Genomic DNA, 6,735 nt, shown 5'->3' with positions numbered 1-6,735 from the left:
CTCACATGGTGAAAGAAGATGCATTGTCTGTAGAGGAACCATCCATAGACTTGCGGACAGTGGAGACATACATCTCTGACGTGGCCCTGGAGAAGCGTCGGGGATTCATGACCCTCTTCCCAATGCACCACACATCCTCCACAATCTTCCTGAAGTGGTTCCTGAACTTCACCCCGATGAAGGCGTATAGGACCGGGTTGAGGCAGCAGTGCAGGTAGGCCACCGTTTCCGTCACTGTCTTGGCCACCTCGGTGGCATCCACGTGACTGCAGGCCAGGTTCTGGAACTTGTTGACCGTGTCGTAGAGCAGCGCGACGTTGTAGGGAGATGACAGATGATAAACACGACCACCACAGCCAGCACCACGCGCACCGCCTTGTGCCTCTGGAAGTTCTTTGGCACGCAGCAGCGTGACAATGATGTTGGCATAGCAGAAGCCCATGACCAACAGGGGCAGCAAGAAGCCCACCGCCATCTGGGTGCTCGGACCAGGATCTTCATCTGACGGCTGTGGCGTTGTCTGGGAACCGGAAGTTGCAGACTACATAGTCCTCCTCCTCTAAGAATATGGTGTTCTCCAGATTAAACGGTGTTGTAGCATTGTTGTAATCATAGTTGTCATAATAATTCCAAGGGTGCTGTGTGCAGGCACATAACGCTCGTAGTAGACAAAGGTGGGACAGAGAGGAGCAGGGCCAGGCTCCAGACTGGCAGCGCAGATGATGCGGCTGAAGATCAGGGAGCGGAGCCGGAAGGAGCGACGGGCCTGGACGATAGCAATGTAGCGGTCGGTGCTAATACAAGCTAACAGCAGCATGCCACTGTACAGGTTGACGCTGTAGGCCCGCGGAGAACCTTACAGGCCACCGCTCCCCATGGCCAGCCACTCTGCTCATTGTAGATGATCAGGGTAGAGCCGCCACAAACAGCATGTCTGCTATGGCCACGTTCAGAAGGTAGACGTCCGTCATGGACTTGGCCTTCTTGTAGAAGCGTAGGTGACGATCACCAGGATGTTGCCCAGTAATCCCAGGATGCAGATGACAGAGTGGATGTAGAGTCGCACCACTGTCTCCACACTGTTGTTGTCTTCCATATTACATGGCTCCACCACATCATAGTCATACGCCACTGAATTGTTAACTGTTTCCTCGCCATTATCCGTATGGTTCATTTTCTCCTATGGATAGAGAGAGCACTCAGAGAAGAACAGGTCTTTCATTTAATAACACACTTGGAATTTATTTCAACATATAGTATTACTCATGGCACCCCCCCCCCCCCCCCAAAAAGCATTTCTGTTTTATTGAAATGTATCCTATCACTATCAACTACTGTATACGTATATTATTTTAACTATGAAGCAAAATTCGATTGTAGTTAATTAACATCCTTACAAAGGTGTGACTGAAGTAATCTGGAGCGAATAGGTTGGCAGTGTGGTGCGATTCAGAGAAAAGGAAATTTGCAGAGAACCAGGGCACATAACCCCAATCTTGCTTGACTGTGACCCAAATTCTTCTTTAAATGCACGAGTGTGGTTAAGTATCTGAAGTGAACAACTGGGGTTGGCTTTCAATGACGCACAGTACTTCATGTCAGTATTGAGACTTTTAGGGGCAATGCTGGCATTATCAATTGGCAATTCATTGTACATTTGTAATTGAAAAAAATCTGTGTTGAATATAAAAATGTCTCAATGTTATTGACAAAGACATGACATTGTTGTTCTGCTTCTGGTTGTTGTTCCTACTATCACTTCTGCATGGTGGCTGTTCCCAAAGCATAAAGATGACATGGGGTGGCAAAACAACCACAGCAAGGCAACAATGGTTTGATTCATCATCTCGCCTGACTTCCCTGATCAAATGTCAACTGAAGCACATGATCAGCTAAGTGGATTTTGGAGAAATTAATATATGTACAAGGAGCATTGTGAGTTCATATGAAGCTAATTGGATATCTAGAAATTATATCAGATGTATGCATGGAACATTATTTTATGTATACCTTCATCCATGTTAGATTACTCAAACATACTGTATTTCCCGCYTCATTCTTATATAACATCCCCCACCACCTGACAGATGAAGTGAAGACATACAGTACATCGACGTACCTTACTGTTTTCTATACATCCCTCTGAGGTCTACTAAAGGTACATCCACTGGCTTTATTTTCTTTCTCTCTTCTGACCTATTAGTGATGGTGGCTTAACTACAACCATTTYGGTTCTTTCATGTTGGCTGTGGAGGATCAATCTGGGCCAGACAGCCTAGTCAAAGGCTTTTGCATAGGCTATGTTGTAGAATATGTTTTGTGGGACATTGCTTATTCTCTGCGGTGAGGTTCCCCTTTCCTAGCTGCAGAGTGTATGCATACATTTCAGCAAGATCCTGAGATTTTGGGGGATTTATTCCCAGGTTATGTGAGTTCAGACCGTGTAATAAACCTAAACAACAAATAAAAGCAGTCTCACGTAGCATGGACCTATTGCAGACAAGTAACTGTTTTCAGTGGTGTAAAGTACTTAAGTAAAAATACTTTATTTTTATTTTTTGAGTATCTGTACTTTACTTTACTATTTATGTTCTTGACTACTTTTACTTCACTACATTCCTAAAGAAAATAATGTACTTTTTACTCAATATATTTTCCCTGACACCYAAAAGTACTCGTCACATTTTGAATGCTTAGCAGCACAGGGAAATGGTCCAATTCACACTTATCAAGAGAACATCCCTGGTCACCCCTACTGCCTCTGATCTGGTGGACTCACTAAAGACAAAGGCTTTATTTGTAAATTATGTCTGTTGAGTGTTGGTGTGCCCCTGCCGATCCATAAATAAAAATAACAAAACAAGAAAATTGTGCCGTCTGGATGGTTTAATATAAGGAATAAAAAAATATTTATACTTTTACTTTTGATACATAAGTATATTTAAAACCAAATMCTATTACTCAAGGAATATTTTACTGTGTGACTTTCACTTTTAATTGAGTAATTTTCTATTAAGGCATCATTACTTTTTCTCACGAATGACAATTGAGTACTTTTTCCAAGTGTGACAGACTTATGATAGAAAAAGTACTTGTGTGAAATGAATGAATGGTAATTAAAATTGTATAATGTGCATCAATGCAGACAATTACATTTCAGACAATACAGTCAAAAAGTAGAATTGAAACGAGTTGCAAACAACTGTGTCAATTTCAGGTATGACATGTTTAGAAATCAACTGATTTTATTACAATACACACAATGTAATCTACAGAAAAATCTAGTTGAATGTCATGTTTCCAAATAAAGATTTAAGTGCATGTTGAACATATTTAACCCAGCAGTTTTCCTTACATTAAGAACAACAGTAAATTATATATTTTATTAAACATGGTAAGATTGCTTCAGTCACATATTATTCCATGTATTGTGTAAGAGAGGACTTACCAGAAAAACGGAGTAATCAAGTTTCAAAAGACTCTTGGGACTATTCTAAGCCAAGTTTGAAAGGAAGCTGTGAACCTCAGAATCTCTCAATTAGAGAAAACAGGAAGAAGTCAAGTGTTTCTCTGTTTGATCAACCTAGACTGTCAGCTGTGGAAACAAGCACTGTCGCAGCATGCACTGACGTTCTCAAATAAAAACCTATTGACTGACACGTACATAACACAAGATCTGAGCAGAAGAACTCAAGAAACATGCTCATTACACCTTAACTCTTTATTGACCTTTGAAACGTATTGACTGTTAATGATTGCTCAYTTCTATTCGTTCAACTATTTTGAATATTAGGTACACTGGAAACAGTGTGCATTATTTTAAAGACATGCATTACATGGGGGATAAAGTTTCAAAGCGGTGTCACTGATTAGTACTATCATGTGAATAAAGCATACATACATTTTACAGTGCCTTCGGAAAGTATTCATACCCCTTGACTTATTCCACATTTTGTTTTTACAGTCCAAATTAAAAATGTATTGAATATATTTTTTTCTCTCACCCATCTACACACAATACCCCATAATGACAGAGTGAAAACATGTTTTTAGAAATGTTTGCTATTTTATTGAAAATAAAATACAGAAATATAATTTACATAAGTATTCACACCCGAGTCAATACGTTGTAGAAGCACCTTAGGCAGTGATTACAGCTGTGAGTCTTTCTGGAGAAGTCTAAGAGCTTTCCACACCTGGATTGCACAACATTTGCCCATTATTCTTTTCAAAGTTCGGTCAAATTATACTGACCAAAAATGTAAAGGCATACTGAAACAATTTCAAAGATTTTACTGGAGTTACAGTTCATATAATGAAATCAGTCAATTTAAATACATGCGTTAGGCTCTAATCTATGGACTTCACATGACTGGGTATACAAATACGCATCTTTTGGTCACAGGCGTGAATCAGAACACCAGTCAGTATCTTGTGTGACCACCATTTGCCTCTTGCAGCATGACACTTCTTCGCATAGAGTTGATCAGGCTGTTGATTGTGGAATGTTGTACCACTCCTCAATGGCTGTGCGAAGTTGCTGGATATTGGTGGAAACTGGAACACGCTGTCGTACGGATCGATCCAGAGCATCCCAAACATGCTAAGTGGGTGACRTGTGGTGAATATGCAGGCGATGGAAGAACTGGGATATTTTCAGCTTCCAGGAAGTGTGTACAGATCCTTGCAACATGGGGCAGTGCATTATCATGCTGAAACATGAGGTGGTGGCGGTGGATGAATGGCACGACAATGGGCCTCAGGATCTCATCACTGATCTCTGTGCATTCAAATTGCCATGGATAAAATGCAATTGTGTTCGTTGTCCGTAGCTTATGCCTGCCCATACCATAACCCCACCGCCACCGCAGGGCACTTTGTTCACAATGTTGACATCAGCAAACTTGCTCGCCCACACGACGCCATACACGTGGTCTGCTGCTGTGAGGCCGGTTGGATGTACTGTCAAATTCTCTAAAATGACGGAGGCGGCTTATGGTAGAGAAGAAAACATTAAATTCTCTGGCAACAGCTCTGGTGGACATTCTTGCAGTCAGCATGCCAATTGCAARCTCCCTCAAAACTTGACATCTGCAGCATTGTGTTGTGACAAAACTGCACATTTTAAAGTGGCCTTTTGTCCCCAGCACAAGGTGCACCTGTGTAATGTTCATTCTGTTGTATTAGCTTTGTGATATGCTACACCAGTCCGGTTGATGGATCCTTTTGGCAAAGGAGAAATGCTCACTAACATGGTTGTTAACTAATTTGTGCACAAAAGTTGAGAAATTTTATTTTATTTCAGCTCATAAAACATGGGACCAACACTTTACATGTTACCTAATAACAGTTTCAGACGGTTCTTGGAGCTCCCGCATGCGTATTGTAATTTACAACCCTGTGGCACCAGGACAAAAATAGATACAATTTCATTACACAGGGACCCCTTGTGCKGGGGACAATAAAAGGCCACTAAAATGTGCAGTTGTCACACAACACAAAGTCACAGTTATCTCAAGTTGAGGGAGCGTGCAATTGGCATGCTGACTGTAGGAATGCCCACCAGAACTGTTACCAGAGAATTTAACGTTTTAGAGAATTTGTCAGTATGTCCAACCGGCCTCAGAACCACAGAACACGTGTATGGCGTCGTGTGGGCGAGGGGTTTGCWGATGTCAACGTTGTGAACACAGCGCCGGATGGTGGTGGGCAGGCAGGCAGGCATAAGCTACGGACAACAAACACAATTGCATTTTATTGATGGCAATTTGAATGTACAGAAATACCGTGAGGTGATCCTGAGGCCCATTGTGAGGCCCATTTAAAAAAAATGTTTTTATAAGGCATCTGTGAACAACAGATAAATATCTGTATTCCCAGTCAGGTGAAATCCATAGATTAGGGCCTAATGATTATATTTCAATTGACCGATATCCTCATATGAACTGTAACTCAGTAAAATCTTTTAAATTGTTGCATGTTGTGTTTATGTTGTTCAGTATAGAAACACACCATGGCATAGCACTAGTGCAAACTATGAATGCGCAGTGGTAGTATGTGCAGAAACTACAGGCTACACAATAACCATCTCTAAACTAACATATTATGAATAAATACTCATGCAATTAAGGCAATGCTGGCACAGACAATATAAAGTTGAAGTGGGAAGTTTACATACACTTAGGTTGGAGTCATTAAAACTCGTTTTTCAACCACTCCACTAATTTCTTGTTTACAAACTATAGTTTAGACAAGTCGGTTAGGACATCTACTTTGTGCATAACACAAGTAATTTTTCCAACAATTGTTTACAGATTATTTCACTGTATCACAATTCCAGTGGGTCAGAAGTTTACATACACTATGTTGACTGTGCCTTTAAACAGCTTGGAAAATTCCAGAAAATTATGTCATGGCTTTAGAAGCTTCTGATAGGCTAATTGACATCATTTGAGTCAATTGGAGGTGTACAGACTCTGACCCATCCCAGGTCCAGTGGCTGTCATTTTAGACTCTGACCCATCCCAGGTCAGTGGCTGTCATTTTAGCCTCTGACCCATCCCAGGTCAGTGGCTGTCATTTAGACTCTGACCCATCCCAGGTCAGTGGCTGTCTTTAGACTCTGACCCATCCCAGGTCAGTGGTGTCATTTAGACCTGACCATCCCAGGTCAGTGGCTGTCGTTTAGACTCTGACCCATCCAGGTCAGTGGCTTGTCATTTAGACTCTGACCCA

The 6,735-nt window shown here is 41.5% G+C and overlaps 1 pseudogene; it reads right to left on the bottom strand.

The window, feature by feature from the left end:
* LOC112068669 (C-C chemokine receptor type 6-like) lies at nt 1-6,465 on the bottom strand (annotated as a pseudogene).
* Between the last annotated feature and the right edge of the window lie 270 nt (nt 6,466-6,735).

The sequence above is a fragment of the Salvelinus sp. IW2-2015 genome, unplaced genomic scaffold, assembly GCF_002910315.2.
Source record: "Salvelinus sp. IW2-2015 unplaced genomic scaffold, ASM291031v2 Un_scaffold648, whole genome shotgun sequence".
In the NCBI taxonomy this organism is placed as follows: Eukaryota; Metazoa; Chordata; class Actinopteri; order Salmoniformes; family Salmonidae; genus Salvelinus; species Salvelinus sp. IW2-2015.
Note: the sequence above shows the minus strand (reverse complement) of the source record. Positions and strands in the feature narration are given on the sequence as shown.